At 42.6% G+C, this 17893-nt stretch overlaps 2 long non-coding RNA genes across 2 annotated transcripts; both read right to left on the bottom strand.

Annotated features, from left to right (window-relative positions):
- Nucleotides 1–1289: 1289 nt before the first annotated feature.
- Nucleotides 1290–3796, bottom strand: LOC119266746. Its single transcript, XR_005132123.1, has 3 exons — nt 3696–3796; nt 3260–3366; nt 1290–1683 (listed from the first exon to the last, which is right to left on the bottom strand). It is a non-coding gene; the product is annotated as an uncharacterized LOC119266746 (long non-coding RNA).
- A 3118-nt stretch (nt 3797–6914) lies between these two features.
- Nucleotides 6915–8262, bottom strand: LOC119266699. Its single transcript, XR_005132106.1, has 3 exons — nt 8198–8262; nt 7822–7931; nt 6915–7003 (listed from the first exon to the last, which is right to left on the bottom strand). It is a non-coding gene; the product is annotated as an uncharacterized LOC119266699 (long non-coding RNA).
- Between the last annotated feature and the right edge of the window lie 9631 nt (nt 8263–17893).

Raw genomic sequence — 17893 nt, 5'->3', positions numbered from 1 at the left:
TTTGGCACGATAGGATGATCCAGATATAGTTTCATAACTGCATACGTTGGAGAACGGAGATGATCCCACTCCTAACTTGTGGTGCAGTGAGCATAGCGGTTGCTACTCCGCAAAAGTAAATTGATATAAATAACATCTTTATGCTGAAACATATTGCCCTTTTTTCCTCATTAATTCGATCTTATGAATAAACTAGCTTATGCATGAATTCGATTCTTTTTAGAACGATCCAACTTTATTCATTAAATAAATAAAGTATGACGGATCAAAGAAACTGAACCATAGACACATAAAAACGATCCCTTATACAATCGGACGTTACATCAAAGTCTATTGAAGTTGTTGTCTCTGGCTCCATCTTTTGCATTTTACTTTCCTTCAACCTCCGGTAAAAGAAAGTACATAATACAAAACAGGCACAAGATGGACTAACAATCATAGGTATTGAAAGCCCTCACTGTCATGGGCGAGAACATAAGATCCATAGATTCACTAAGAACTATAAGGCTGAGAGACACCCCTTCCAAGTTAGGTTGTCAAAGAGCTGCTTCATTGTTTTATTATCGAGAACAAAAAAATGTGAAACATGAGAACCACTCAGAACAAACTTGAACGCAAACATTCCATCACCACCACCTTGACAGGCCGAACCGTCGGATGATAAAACACCACATATAGACCCGACGATCCGTGGGAGGAAAACACCACAGACACCCTGATGTGTGTTATGTGGGCTATGATGAGCACACCAGGATAGGGGTAGAGTAGTGAGGCTTTAATTCTGTGTGACATTGCAAATACCATCGATGCACTACCAGCATAGACACACAAAACTAACATGGGAAAAGAACCTTCGGTTGTGCTTCATCTCTATTCCACTAGATAGGAAGTGCGGCTTGCCGCACCCGGTAGCACCGCTACCGGCTACAGTCATACCCAATATGATAATACAATCATTGGAGCATTGCAAATACAAAAAAAGCATGATGTTGGTTCGGTACCGTGCCATACACCAAATCATTATCTATGAATTGACCCAAAAAGATAGGATGCACGGCCTAACGCACCCCACTTAGTCTTGTCTTAACAAAGGAACTGCCTTATTTTCCAAGCGCATAAACAACGTATTAACCATTGCGAAGAAAATTTAGAGTGATTGCTCAAAATGGATCAGTCCTTGGTACAAGTTTGTCCAGTACAGAAGAGTTATCCAGGCACTGTGGCAGGATAAGGCGATCAAATATACCAAAAGCATGGCACATTAGATCTGGAAGTTCACAACAAATGGGGAAATATGCACTATGTTCCAAAAGTAAGCCAAGCCGATGAATTGGCACCAAGTAGATACAATAGTTGGTTTGTTAGATAACCAAAGCGAGCCAGATCAGCGGTGCGACATAAGTCCAACCAAACACTCACAAAGAACCTAGTAACCAACCTTGTCAAAGGGAACATTTGCATGTATGATGACGACCTAGTAACCAACCTTGTCAAAGCAGGTAGATAGCAAGCAACAGTTTGCCCCTTTTAGCCTTGAACACAAGGACACATATCTGACGTTCTCCAATCCATGATGTCTTCACAAAGTCTGACAAATTAGTTGTTATCCCTTCATAGGTTGGACATGCTCCTTGGCGCACCCACATGCAAGCTTAGTCCACATGATCATCATGTTCAGAGGCTCTGTAAGGAAGCAAGATTAATTCTCTGTGAGATGGACATGTTCTCATGTTCCATCTATTATAGTTATTTAAGGAAATCCTAGGAATAACAAATGGACATGGCTAATTTAATAAACAACAATGAACAATGGATTTTTGAACAAAGTATAGCAGTAAGTACAGAACAATGAACTTAATTGAAAAATAAAGTGAAGGTGCTAAGAAAGAACACTAACATCACAGTAATCAAAAACTGATCGAGCTGAACAAAATTTGTTAACTGAAAAACTGTAAAAGGCATGCATGATCCCACTATCTTAAACATCTAAAAACAACAAAATAGACACAAAGATAAAAAACTGGAAATGCATCATTCTCACTATCCATTCTCACTACATCCCTATAGAAAATGAAGAAAAGAAAGCCTCTTAGGGCAATATGAATAGACTTGGGCACGCCACACTATTAGAGAGAAACAAATCACGAAAGATTATTGGTCTTATAAAGCAATTCCATAACAGGATGATCGGCACCTTCTTTACCAGTAGATTTTCAAGATTTATATTTCTCAAGCATTTCGCTTGCAAAGTAAAAGAGTGCCACTGTAAAAGAAGTTCAGATTGCGGACAACCCGATATAGATGCCACCTTGCACCGGTACTAAAATAGAAGCAACAAGGATGCGGAAACTGCAAGACAGGCCAGTAACTGACACTCTAAATAGAACACCACCAAATTACGTATTAGAAAAATGGACATTGAAATGAGCAAAAGAGAGGAAATTCAATGAAAGTGATCTGTACTGAATGTAAAATGGGCATTGGCATGAGGTGGTAGGGGAAAATACATATTATTCTTCGAATTCACATATGATAGAATAGTGAATAATATGCAACTTAATGTCCTTTTGTGAAGTTCCTACATACATTATTTAAATAGCGGCTTTACAGGCCAAAGAGCAGCGAACAGGGCAAAGGATTTTATTGTTTAAAAGAAAGGGGTTACCCCCCGCTCCATTTTATTTATGAAGCAGACAGAAACGACGAGCCAAATCCAGGCAACAGCCCTTACAAACTTAAAAACACCACCTGCACAAGCAGCAACACACAACAGTCTTGCCGAACCTAACCCTCACCCACCTACTTAGCATGAAGAAAAAGTTCATACTGCCGCATCAGAGTTCAGGCAAAGGTGTGTGTGTGTGTGTGTGTGTGTGTGTGTGTGTGTGTGTGTGTGTGTGTGTGTGTGTGTGTGTATTAGACACCACAATGCTGAGACGAAAGCGAAATAAGAAGTTTTCTTTCCTGGCAGAAAAATCTATCTAAACAACTTGCAAATGAAGGTACTTCTGATAGTATTTCAATGGACAAAATCACATGTGAAGGAATACCACAATGGCAGGCAGTCATTCAGTTGGTTCGGATACAGTTTACCTCCGAAGGGGCTACCACCACCACAGAATGACTGGATGATGTCGAACATATCTTAATTCCAGAGTGGTTTTATACTTTATCAATATAGAGAGGTCGAGGCTAGATGCAAAATTAGTGAATGCTTCAGATCATCAAAAACCGGAGTGGAACAAACATTATCACTTACAATGGTAAATCCATTTTGCATAGGAGGACCAGTATGGTCACACACCCACACTTCTCGAATTTTGAAGACTAAGTTATCAAAGAAGCCGATGTTGACAAAAACTGAACCTACACAAATATGTACATAAGCAGGACCATGATTAGCAGCCATAAAGCAGGTTAGATGTCAAAAGATAACAACTAAGGAAGCAAACAAAGTATAGAGATGGTACAGTATAGTTGCACCAAAAATTATTAACCCGGGCTAACTATTTAAGAAAGACTATTTTATGCAGGGGACAATAGGCTGATTTAATTAGTTGTTGCCACTGCACGATGATTAGACAACATGGGTTTATCTGGGATGGCAAACCACCAGTTACAACGGGAGAAGGGGCTTGAAATTAACTCAAATACCATGCTTCAGAGACATGAATTCTTCAATCTGCCGTAACTACCTTGGAGTTTACATGAGCGACCGCCTCACGGGTACAGGGCATCCAACTATCAAGGCTAATCTCAAAATATCTTAGAACACCGGCGTTATTTTCCTTGGTTCACCCATTCCTGCAATATCCAGGGAAACAACACAAATTTGCCCTTAGTTCATACAACATGCAACTTGCTCTCACACTGAAACCATAATAAGATTTTGTCAGCAATATCCACTGGTTTCATATGTTCTTTATTCTTATTACTTTTAGCCTCAAATTACCTCCTGACGGGCAAATGTCTGAACTTGCAGTCAAATATTTCAGCATCCAAAGCAATAAGCTTGGGATCAATAAGAGTATTATCATTACAAAGCAACAATTTCTGAACTTACAGTCAGACAAAAGTAATATATGGGAAGCAACCATATGCAATGCAGCAATCATAATCAGGGCAAGCAGTACAATTAAACGACTATCATCATTGTCCATTGGAGATCTTTATAAGCCAAATTAAATGAAAGGAAAATATTAGGACCCCCACAGTTTGTCGTGGCTGAAACTATATGAAAAATCAGCAATAAAACTTCCACTTTCCATGTTTATCCAAATTTTAGTTTAAGAACCAGATTCTCATTTTTCTACACTTGCCCATAGATTTCCAATGAAGAGTAAACGACACGGGAGTGCATACAGTGGGAGCAGGTTTGTCGGTCTTTGTTTTAAGCAAACAGTATGATAGTAAGGAGATCACAATCTTAATGCACTAAAACGAATAAAATGTATAAACATGTATTATAACCCTACATACCGGCAAGACTATTTAAAGTTTGTGAACAGGAGAAGGCTCAAAGATAACTTACATAATTAATTTGGAAAGGCATAAACCCTTGTTGTTTATAATGATGACTCTGGAATTTGTACCATCATATATTCGATACTGAGAATGCCTTAACAATATATTCAGATCTAAACTTATATATCCTTCCATGAAAAGGGTGATAATCCGTCTAAGTGGATAGAGAAAAACCCTATGCATATTATGAAATAACATATATCAGCGAGCCTGACACTTCAAACCATTATCGGCAGATCACGTCAATTAATTCAGACCGGAGGGAGTAGTAAAACTTTGGCATTGTGGCAGCGGAACTAAATGATACAATAAACACATATGCGTATATGAAACATAATCCCAGTCCATTGTTCAAATATATGAAATCTACTTATAATCTTGAGAGGCTATTGGAACCCACATCTCGTCTACCAAGTCATACATAGGACTACAATTAGCAAATTGGAGAGAGAGACTTGAGATCATGTAACTAACCATGAGGATGACGACGATAACGGGGCAACATCCCTTTCTTTTGTTGTCAGGCTGGAGATCCTGTAACCAACATTAGCAAATCATACTTGAGATCACGTCAAACTTTCAGTCATAAAACATTTTCATTGTTAGGTATTGAGTATCACAATAGGCTAATAATCACAGCAAGGTACTACATGACTTTCTTTGACAATAAATTGCCCCATTCCTATGCATATTCTCATCTTAGATAGGATCATATCATTTAGTAGCGCATAACACAAGATAACAAACCAAGGTAAATAAATTGCCTTCTCAAGATTTTAAGATTAAAGCATAACTGAATTTAGATATCCTACTGTGGATAATATAAGATTTAACAAAAGGCTTGCTGGTGCTTCAATTTTTTTAGTTTTTAATAGAGTTAAAAATACATAGAAACAAAGATTTGACTGGATGCTACTGTAAAAGTTGATGCGATGAAGAGATGGTAAAAGCTCCAGGTTAAGAAAATCAGGAAAATGCTTCATCTTAATTACTTTGTTCGCCAGACTTGGCTGCAAAGCATACGTGCTAGAGCAAATTTTCTTGATAATAATTATATAGAAATAGTGGCTTAGCACACCACTAAATTGTTGTTTTAGAGAGTAATTACCCATGTCGAGAACCTATCTGTGAACTAATATGAGAACAAAGAACATGGATATATATAGCTACTAATACTCATGATCACCAAGATCTGTACCTGCAAAACACATTAGGCAGCACCAATCGTAAGAAATTATAGCAAGAACACAATCTGCAATTCCGCATCAAGATGGTATAGCTTGCAATAAACTCCCAAATGACTAGTTTATGGAAAAAGATTAAACGACACCAGGTTTACATCATCAAGATACATGAACTAATGATCAGGGAGAAATGGCATGCATTTCAAATAAATAAATTCAATTTCCACCGTTGACTTGATAGAATTTGAGCAAATCATAGTGTAAGAATTTTAAAAGCAAGATGAACTGATCAATCAACGGAACAGGACATACCTTGTTTACCGGTGGCGCCATGGACCCAAAAGCTTGTGCGCTTGTCGCCGGAGTAGCGGAGAAAAGCTTCCTCCGTGTGAGTGAATCCATCACGCGTCGAGACACCACGCCGTCATGAAAATAAGACAACAACGCTGCATCAAATTGATAGATACACATTAGATCAGCAAGATGGGTACGTTCAGCACCTGGGAGAAGGGAGAGAAGGAGCACAACAACGACACAAACTCAGTAATAACAGGGAAAGCAACGCAGGTGGGGAAGTACTGGTCTGGCCGCTGCTCACCTAGGCTCGGAGTCATTCACACTGTCGTTGGGAAAGTAAGGCGGGGATTGATTACAGTCCTCGTCCTGGCATCCTCTTCCTTTGTGGGGCTAGCAATGAATCTAAAGAGAGAGAAAAGAGCATTCCTTGTCAATTCTGAAGCTAAATTCCTTGTCATTTCTGACTATATTCTGAGTATGCAAATCAAGTTTCAGGGTGCATAAATTTTAGAAGCAATGTACCAACTAAACACGTGGAGCTGAATTTTACTATAGATAGTTAGCTATCTTGTTATCGACAACGCTCATATTCAGACACTCTCTGGCTGTTATCGACAATGTTGAAGAGCGGCTTGCCGCTTGTTACCCGTTCCAGGTATGTTTAAACAGCAGTAACAACACAACCGATGATGGGCAATAGCAGCACAAACATAATCTGAAGCAAGATTAATCTGGTTGTCTTTTTCTAACTAATTAAGAACTGCTGCCATTTAAGCTACCCATGCATGGTTACATTTCAGTCAACAGAGACTGGCAATGAAATAAATAAATGACTATATTGGCAGAGGTAGCTCGTAATTAAAAGGAAACTGCAAGTAAAGGAAGTACCTGAAGAAATAGGAGCCTCAAGATCTTCATTTATTAATTGCTTCCTCCGAATCTCTATCAATCATCTACTTCCTCTGGATGGATAGACGAAAATGACAGCAAAGTTCACTCTGGCAGAACAGAGTACAAAACAAATATAGTCAACAATCTATGGTACCACCGATAGTAAACATCATAGCAATAAACACCATACAGAAACATGGCCCTTTATTAGAAATAGTGCATGTGTGACCTATGACTAAAACTACAATAAGGATAAAGCACATACATAAACCATGTAATAAACTGGGTGTTCACCATACAGTTTCCTATAAGGCACTCCCTTTGTCCCATAATATAGAATGTTATTACATCTAGTGTACTCATATATTGGGTGTAGTAACCTCTTATATAATTATGGCACGGAGGGAGTAATAGTGTAGGTTGTTTTTCTAAATCTTCCATACCATTTATTAGAAGCAATAGTGCAAACTCATTCTCTAAATCTGTAGCTTTCATCACATCTTCACAAATTTCTTGGAACCATTTTTTTTCTGTAACACCCAATCAAATGTTGATCCTTATTTGTATATGCTTATCCATATCAGAAAGTCTACATTCAACTAATTCAGTTAGGCTCCAATCTAAACCATCACAGGTCATGGATAACAACATGCATATAAACCCTAATCTTTTGTGAATCTTCCAAAAGTATATTCATTTACTGAGGTAGCCACCTTTTGTGAATCTCCATAAGGAATCATGCACAGTTAAAAAAGCGAAGTGGGGAAATCTTACAAAAAGGATCAACAATAACCTTTCCCTCTACCATGAATGCCTTCTCCATCATATGCAAGTTTCCTCTTAAGTAAATACTCACAGACATCAAGCCTTCAATACAAGAACCAGAATCAACCCAAAATCAAATGTGTTGCACCTTTTAAGATACCTGATTATCATGGCTGGGAAGGATCTTGGCTATCCATGGTGGTGCTAATGTGTAATGATGAATATCATAATTTGTAATTGGCGGCATCTCTTTGACGTTACTAAGCATACCTGCAAAGGGTGGATTTGCTCAGCATAGAACATTGTCATGATTTAAGCTTGCAGTTCACTAAATGTGCACTTGTGCGTGACAGCAAACCATATTAAATCAAGCATAACTATATTTTCTGGGGAATTTACTCAATTTACTCATATCTTGAGTAGGCAAGTTTCATGACCAGGTAATACATTGTACATGTAAGTTATGTTGACTGCATGCTAAATGTTAGAAAAAAAAGAACCGTTGAGTACACAAAAGGGCATAAAATGGAATTAACCTTCTCCTACAACCTGCTTGGATTTTTATCGAACAACTTGTAGGCATACACAAAAAGGACCTTCACAAACAAAGATAAGAAACTCTTGTGATTAAATCACAGAAGAGGAGGGCATGAATGGGGGGCAGGTTAATCAGGAGGAAGAGAGAGTGTGGATACTGTTGGAAATATGCCCAAGAGGCAATAATAGATTAGTTACTATTATATTTCCTTGTTCATGATAATCTTTTATTATCCATGCTAGAATTGTATTGATAGGAAACTCAGATACATGTGTGGATACATAGACAACACCATGTCCCTAGTAAGCCTCTAGTTGACTAGCTCGTTGATCCATAGATGGTTACGGTTTCCTGACCATGGACATTGAATGTCGTTGATGACGGAATCACATCATTAGGAGAATGATGTGATGGACAAGACCCAATCCTAAGCCTAGCACAAGATCGTGTAGTTCGTATGCTAAAGCTTTTCTAATGTCAAGTATCATTTCCTTAGACCATGAGATTGTGCAACTCCCGGATACCGTAGGAATGCTTTGGGTGTACCAAACGTCACAACATAACTGGGTGGCTATAAAGGTGCACTGCGGGTATCTCCGAAAGTGTCTGTTGGGTTGGCACGAATCGAGACTGGGATTTGTCACTCCGTGTAACGGAGAGGTATCTCTGGGCCCACTCGGTAGGACATCATCATAATGTGCACAATGTGACCAAGGAGTTGACCACGGGATGATGTGTTACGGAACGAGTAAAGAGACTTGCCGGTAACGAGATTGAACGAGGTATCGGGATACCGACGATCGAATCTCGGGCAAGTATCGTACCGATAGACAAAGGGAATTGTATACGGGATTGACTGAATCCTTGACATCGTGGTTCATCCGATGAGATCATTGTGGAACATGTGGGAGCCAACATGGGTATCCAGATCCCGCTATTGGTTATTGACCAGAGAGATGTCTCGGTCATGTCTGCATGGTTCCCGAACCCGTAGGGTCTACACACTTAAGGTTCGATGACGCTAGGGTTATTAGGAAGACTTGTATGTGATTACCGAATGTTGTTCGGAGTCCCGGATGAGATCCCGGACGTCACGAGGAGTTCCGGAATGGTCCGAAGTTAAAGATTTATATATGGAAAGTTATTGTTCGGGTTCCAGGAAAAGTTTGGTTTTTTCGGTATTGTACCAGGAAGCTTCCGGAAGGTTCCGGAGGATTCCAGAGGGGTCTGGAGGTCCAGAAAATGTTCCACCACGTCCAATACAGCAGCATGGGCTGTAGAGGGGCTCCCTAGCCTTAATGGGCCAGGGGCACCAGCCACCCCAAGGCCCATGCGCATGGGAGAGGGGAAACCCTAAGGGGGAGGACCTCCACTTGACTTGGGAGGCACTCCTCCCCCCTTTGGCCGCCGCCCCCAACCCTAGATGGGATCTAGGGGGGCTGACCCCCTCTCTCCCCACCTATAAATAGTGGAGGGGTGGGAGGACGGCCATACCCTTGCACCTGGCGCAGCCCCTGCCCTCCAATACCTCTCCTCCTCCGCGTGAGCTTGGCGAGGCCCTACCGGAGAACTGCCACTCCATCACCACCATGCCGTCGTGCTGCTGTTGGACTCTCTTCCTCAACCTCTCCCTCCTCCTTTCTGGATCAAGGCGCGGGAGACGTCTCCGTTCCGTACGTGTGTTGAACGCGAGGTGCCGTCCGTTCGGCGCTAGGATCATCGGTGATTTGGATCACAACGAGTACGACTCCATCAACCCCGTTCTCTTGAACGCTTCCGCTTAGAGATCTTCAAGGGTATGAAGATGCACTCCCTCTCTCTCGTTGCTAGTATCTCCTAGATTGATCTTGGTGATACGTAGGAAAATTTTGAATTATTGCTACGTTCCCCAACAGTGGCATCATGAGCTAGGTCTATGCGTAGATTCTATGCACGAGTAGAACACAGAGTAGTTGTGGCTGATGATTTGTTCAATTTGCTTGCCGTTACTAGTCTTATCTTGATTCGACGGCATTGTGGGATGAAGCGGCCCGGACCGATCTTACACGTACTCTTACGTGAGACAGGTTCCACCGACTAACATGCAGTAGTTGCATAAGGTGGCTAGCGGGTGTCTGTCTCTCCCACTTTAGTTGGATCGGACTAGATGAAAATGGTCCTTATGAAGGGTAAATAGCAATTGGCATATCACCGTTGTGGTTTTGCGCAGGTAAGAAACGTTCTTGCTAGAAACCCATAGCAGCCACGTAAAACATGCAACAACAATTAGAGGACGTCTAACTTGTTTTTGCAGGGTATGCTATGTGATGTGATATGGCCAAAAGGGTGTGATGAATGATATATGTGATGTATGAGATTGATCATGTTCTTGTAATAGGAATCACGACTTGCATGTCAATGAGTATGACAACCGGCAGGAGCCATAGGAGTTGTCTTAATTTATTTATGACCTGCGTGTCAATGAAAACGCCATGTAATTAGTTTACTTTATTGCTAACCGTTAGCCATAGTAGTAGAAGTAATAGTTGGCGAGGCAACTTCATGAAGACACGATGATGGAGATCATGGTGTCATGCCGGTGACGATGGTGTTCATGCCGCGACTCGAAGATGGAGATCAAAGGCGCAAGATGATATTGGCCATATCATGTCACTTTATGATTTGCATGTGATGTTTGTCATGGTTACATCTTATTTGCTTAGAACGACGGTAGCATAAATAAGATGATCCCTCATTAAAATATCAAGAATTGTGTTCCCCCTAACTGTGCACTGTTGCTAAAGTCCATTGTTCCGAAGCACCACGTGATGATCGGGTGTGATAGGTTCTAATGTTCGCATACAACGGGTGTAAGCCAGACTTACACACGCAATACACTTAGGTTAACTTGACGAGCCTAGCATGTACAGACATGGCCTCGGAACACGGAAGACCGAAAGGTCGAACATGAGCCGTATAGTGGATACGATCAACATGAAGATGTCCATCGATGATGACTAGTCCGTCTCACGTGATGATCGGACACGGCCTAGTTGACTCGGATCATGTATCACTTAGATGACTAGAGGGATGTCTATCTAAGTGGGAGTTCATTGAATAATTTGATTAGATGAACTTAATTATCATGAACATAGTCAAAAGGTCTTTGCAAATTATGTCGTAGCTCACGCTTTGGTTCTACTATTTTAGATATGTTCCTAGAGAAAATTTAGTTGAGAGTTGATAGTAGCAATTATGCGGACTGGGTCCGTGAACTGAGGATTATCCTCATTGATGCACAGAAGGGCTATGTCCTTAATGCACCGCTCAGTGCGTTGAACCTCGAGCGTCGTCTGTAGATATTGGGAAACATCTGACATACACGTTTTGATGACTACGTGGTAGTTCAGTGCGTAATGCTAACGGTTTAGAATTGTGGGCACCAAAGACGTTTTTGAAACGTCGCAAAACATATGAGATGTTCCAAGGACTGAAATTGGAATTTCAGACTAGTGCCCACGTCAAGAGGTATGAGACCTCTGACAAGTTTCTTAAGCCTGCAAACTAAGGGAGAAAAACTCAATCGTTGAGCATGTGCTCAGATTGTCTGAGTACCGCAATCGCTTGAATCGAGTGGGATTTAATCTTCCAGATGAGAAAGTGATGGTTCTCCATAGTGACTGCCACCAAGCTATTGGAGCTTCGTGATGAACTATAACATATCAGGGATAGACATGATGGTCCTTGAGCAACTCGCGATGTTTGACACCGTGAAAGTAGAAATCAAGTAGGAGCATCAATTGTTGATGGTTAAAACACTAGTTTCAAGAAGGGCAAGAGAAAGAAGGGATACTTCATGAGACGGCAAATCAGTTGGTACTCTAGTGAAGAAACCCAAGGTTGAACCAAACCCGAGACTAAGTGCTTCTATAATGAGGGGAACAGTCACTGAAGCAGAACTACCCTAGATACTTGGTACATGAGAAGGCTGGCAAGGTCGACAAAAGTATTTTGGATATACGTCATATTATTGTGTACTTTACTAGTACTCCTAGTAGCACCAGGGTAATAAATACCGGTTCGGTTGCTAAGCATTAGTAACTCGAAATAAAAGGCTGCGGAGACTAGCTAAAGGTGAGATGACGATATGTGTTGGAAGTGTTTCCAAGGTTGATGTGATCAAACATCGCACGCACCCTCTACCATCGAGATTGGTGTTAAACCAAAATAATTGTTATTTGGTGTTTGCGTTGAGCATAGACATGATTGGATTATGTTTATCGCCACACGGTTATTCATTTAAGGAGAATAATGGTTACTCTATTTATTTGAATAATACCTTCGATGGTCTTGCACCTAAAATGAATGGTTTATTGAATCTCGATCGTAGTGATACACATGTTCATGCCAAAAGATATAAGATAGTAATGATAGTACCACGTACTTGTGGCACTGCCATTTGAGTCATGTTAGTATAAAATGCATGAAGAAGCTCCATGTTGATGGATCTTTGGTCTCACTCGTTTTGAAAAGATTGAGACATGCGGACCGTGTCTATTGGTAGATATGCATGAAGAAACTCCATGCAGATGGATCGTTTGGACTCACTTGATTTTGAATCACTTGAGACATGCAAATCATACCACATGGGCAAGATGACTGAAAGGCCTCGTTTTCAATAAGATGGAACAACAAAGCAACTTGTTGGAAGTAATACATTTTGATGTGTGCAGTCCAATGAGTGCTGAGGCATGCACTGGATATCGTTATGTTCTTACTTCACAGATGATTCGAGTAGATGCTGAGTATATTTACTTGATGAAACACAAGTCTGAATTATTGAAAGGTTCAAGTAATTTCATAGTGAAGTTGAAGATCGTCGTGACAAGAGGATAAAATGTCTATGATATGATCATAGAGATGAATATCTGAGTTACGAGTTTGGCACACAATTAAGACATTATGGAAATTGTTTCACGACTAATACTGCCTGGACCACCATAGTGTGATGGTGTGTCCGAACATCACAACTGCACCCTATTGGATATGGTGCATACCATGATGTCTCTTATCGAATTACCACTATCGTTTATGGGTTAGGTATTAGAGACAACCGCACTCACTATAAATAGGGCACCACACAATTCCGTTGAGATGACACCGTATGAACTATGGTTTAGAAAAACCCTAAGCTGTCGTTTCTTAAAAGTTTGGGGCTGCGATGCTTATGTGAAAAAGTTTCAGGCTGATAAGCTCGAACCCAAAGCGGATAAATGCATCTTCATAGAATACCCAAAACAGTTGGGTATACCTCCTATTTCAGATCTGGAAGCAAAAGTGATTGTTTCTAGAAACGGGTCCTTTCTCGAGGAAAAGTTTCTCTCGAAAGAATTGAGTGGGAGGATGGTGGAGACTTGATGAGGTTATTGAACCGTCACTTCAACTAGTGTGGAGCAGGGCACAGGAAGTTGTTCCTGTGGCACCTACACCGATTGAAGTGGAAGCTTATGATAGTGATCATGAAACTTCGGATCAAGTCACTACCAAACCTCATAGGTCGACAAGGATGCATACTACTTCAGAGTGGTACGTAATCCTGTCTTGGAAGTCATGTTGCTAGACAACAATGAACCTACGAGCTATGGAGAAGCGATGGTGGGCCCGGATTCTGACGAATGGCTCGAGGCCATAAAATCCAAGAGAGGATCGATGTATAAAAACAAAGTATAGACTTTGAAAGAACTACTTGATGGTCGTAAGGCTGTTGGGTGCAGATGGATTTTAAAAGGAAGATGGACAATGATGGTAAATGTCACCATTAAGAAAGCTCGACTTGTCGTTAAGAGGTTTTCCGACAAGTTCAAAGGAGTTGACTACGATGAGACTTTCTCACTCGTAGCGATGCTAAGAGTCTGTTGGAATTATGTTAGCAGTTACTGCATTATTTATGAAATCTTGCAGATAGGATGTCAAAACATTGTTTCCTCGACGTGTTTCTTGAGGAAAGGTTGTATGTGATAAAACCAGAAGTTTTTTGACAATCCTGAAAGATGCTAACAAGTATGCGAAGTTCCAGCAATCCTTCTAAGGACTGGAGTAAGCATCTCGGAGTTGGAATGTACGCTTTGATGAGATGATCAAAGATTTTGGGTTTATACAAAGTTTGTGAGAAACTTGTATTTCCAAAGAAGTGAGTGGGAGCACTATAGAATTTCTGATGAGTATATGTTGTTGACTATTGTTGATCAGAAATGATGTAGAGTTTCTGGAAAGCATATAGGGTTATTTGAAAAGTGTTTTTCAATGGAAAACCTGGATTAGGCTACTTGAACATTGAGCATCAAGATCTATAAGGATAGATCAAAATCGCTTAATAGTACTTTCAAACGAACACATACCATGAGAGAATTTTGAAGGAGTTCAAAAATAGATCGGCAAAGAAGGAGTTCTTGGCTGTGTTATAAGGTATGAGTATTGAGTAAAACTCAAGACCTGACCACGGCAGAATAGAGAGAAAGGACGAAGGTCGTCCCCTATGCATTAGACGTAGGCTCTAAAGTATGTTGTGTTGTGTACCGCACCTGAAGTGGCCAAGCCATGAGTCAGTCAAGGGGTACAAGTGTGATCTAGGAATGGATCACAGGACAACGGTCAAGGTTATCCTTAGTAACTAGTGGACTAAGGAATTTTCTCGATTATGGAGGTGGTAAAAGAGTTCATCTAAAGGGTTACACCGATGCAATCTTTGACACTAATCTGGATGATTCTGAGTAGTAAACCGGATTCGTATAGTAGAACAGTTATTTGGAATAGCTCCAAATAGAGCGTGGTAGCTGCATATACAAGATGACATAGAGATTTGTAAAGCACACACGGATCTGAAAGGTTCAGACCCGTTGACTATAACATCTCTCACAAGCATAACATGATCAAACCCAGAACTCATTGAGTGTTAATCACATGGTAATGTGAACTAGATTATTGACTCTAGTAAAATCTTTGGGTGTTAGTCACATGGGGATGTGACCTTGAGTATTAATCACATAGCGATGTGAACTGGATTATTGACTCTAGTGCAAGTGGGAGACTGTTGGAAATATGCCCTAGAGGCAATGATAAATTAGTTATTATTATATTTCCTTGTTCATGATAATCGTTTATTATCCATGCCAGAATTGTATTGATAGGAAATTCAGATACATGTGTGGATACATAGACAACACCATGTCCCTAGTAAGCCTCTAGTTGACTAGCTCGTTGATCGATAGATGGTTACGGTTTCCTGACCATGGACATTGGATGTCGTTGATGACGGGATCACATCATTAGGAGAATGATGTGATGGACAAGACCCAATCCTAAGCCTAGCACAAGATCGTGTAGTTCGTATGCTAAAGCTTTTCTAATGTCAAGTATCATTTCCTTAGACCATGAGATTGTGCAACTCCCGGATACCGTAGGAATGCTTTGGGTGTACCAAACGTCACAACGTAACTGGGTGGCTATAAAGATGCACTGCGGGTATCTCCGAAAGTGTCTGTTGGGTTGGCACGAATCGAGACTGGGATTTGTCACTCCGTGGAACGGAGAGGTATCTTTGGGCCCACTCGGTAGGACATCATCATAATGTGCACAATGTGACCAAGGAGTTGATCACGGGATGATGTGTTACGAAACGAGTAAAGAGACTTGCCGGTAACGAGATTGAACGAGGTATCAGGATACCGACGATCGAATCTCGGGCAAGTATCGTACCGATAGACAAAGGGAATTGTATACGGGATTGACTAAATCCTTGACATCATGGTTCATCCGATGAGATCATCATGGAATATGTGGGAGCCAACATGGGTATCCAGATCCCGCTGTTGGTTATTGACCAGAGAGATGTCTCGGTCATGTCTGCATGGTTCCCGAACCCGTAGGGTCTACACACTTAAGGTTCGATGACGCTAGGGTTATTAGGAAGACTTGTATGTGATTACCGAATGTTGTTCGGAGTCCCGAATGAGATCCTGGACATCACAAGGAGTTCCGGAATGGTCCGGAGGTAAAGATTTATATATGGAAAGTTATTGTTCGGGTTCCAGGAAAAGTTTGGTTTTTATGGTATTGTACCGGGAAGCTTCCGGAAGGTTCCAAAGGGGTCCGGAGGTCCGGAAAATGTTCCACCACGTCCAATACAACAGCATGGGCTGTAGGGGGGCTGCCTAGCCTTAATGGGCTAGGGGCACCGGCCCCCCCAAGGCCCATGCGCATGGGAGAGGGGAAACCCTAAGGGGAAGGACCTCCACTTGACTTGGGAGGCACTCCTCCCCCCCCTTGGCCGCCGCCCCCAACCCTAGATGGGATCTAGGGGGGCCAGCCCCCTCTCTCCCCACCTATAAATAGTGGAGGGGTGGGAGGGCGGCCATACCCTTGCACCTGGCGCAGCCCCTGCCCTCCAATACCTCTCCTCCTCCGCGTGAGCTTGGCGAAGGCCTGCCGGAGAACTGCCACTCCATCACCACCATGCCGTCGTGCTGCTGCTGGACTCTATTCCTCAACCTCTCCCTCCTTCTTGCTAGATCAAGGCGCGGGAGACGTGTCCGTTCCGCACGTGTGTTGAACGCGGAGGTGCCGTCCGTTCGGCGGTAGGATCATCGGTGATTTGGATCACGACGAGTACGACTCCATCAACCCCGTTCTCTTGAACGGTTCCGCTTAGAGATCTTCAAGGGTATGAAGATGCACTCCCTCTCTCTCGTTGCTAGTATCTCCTAGATTGATCTTGGTGACACGTAGGAAAATTTTGAATTATTGCTACGTTCCCCAACAGATACCTTCAAGAAAGGGATGGGGAGATTGGAAGTGGCGTGGAGGTGAATAGTTTGGGGTGCATAAGCAGAGCCCAGACGGTCCCCGCGCTCAACGCAGTGGACGGGGCAGAGATGGCAGGGCTTCTCCTTCGTCTTCTCATCTTGCTCCCGTCTCCTTTTTCGGCAGAGATGGCAGAGACGAGCATGCTGGAGAGGAGGCAGGGGTTGGCCGTCCTTGATCCTCTGGCCACTCTCCATGGCTGCGGCCCACTCCCGGGAGAGAAGGAGCGCACGCGGGGCAGGTGCGTGGTGGTGGAGAAGCAGCCCGAGGTGGACCGGCCGCGAATGCGCCGCCGTGGTCACTGGGACCTCTCTGCTGCACCTCCTGCGGATTCGGGCACCATGGTCGAGGGCTAGGGTTTCGGGCGCAGGGAGGGAAGAAGGGCTGCAGAGATTGGGCGCGGGCTAGGAGGTGGAAGGAGGAGGAGGGCGCGGTGGCGATGGACAACGGCGACGACGCAGAGGAGAGGAGGAGGACGAGCGGCAGTGGCGCGGAGGAGAGGAGGAGCGAGGCGAGGATGGGGCGGGGCGCGTGCGCGCGTGATGCGGGGGAGGATGACGGGCGGCAGCGGCGCAGAGGAGAGGAGGAGCGGGGTGCGCGTGTGCGGTAGGTGGCGGCTAGGTTTTGACCTGATGCGTTTTATACGCCTGCGTGTGAAAAGACAAGAATGCCCTTGGTGGGGCACGGGATTTACAGGCGGTGGCATGCCCAGCCTCGATCCGACGGCCCATATCGTTTCGTCTGAGATGTCTGAGATCCAACGGTCCATATCGCTCCATCTAGAGATCCGACGGCCTGGATCGTTTTGGACAACTAATCCGACGGTTCAGAATCCAAACAAATGGGAGAGCTCCAT

The sequence above is a fragment of the Triticum dicoccoides genome, chromosome 1A (genome assembly GCF_002162155.2).
Source record: "Triticum dicoccoides isolate Atlit2015 ecotype Zavitan chromosome 1A, WEW_v2.0, whole genome shotgun sequence".
In the NCBI taxonomy this organism is placed as follows: domain Eukaryota; kingdom Viridiplantae; phylum Streptophyta; class Magnoliopsida; order Poales; family Poaceae; genus Triticum; species Triticum dicoccoides.
The sequence above is the reverse complement of the archived record's forward strand: the minus strand, read 5'-3'. Positions and strand labels throughout refer to the sequence as shown.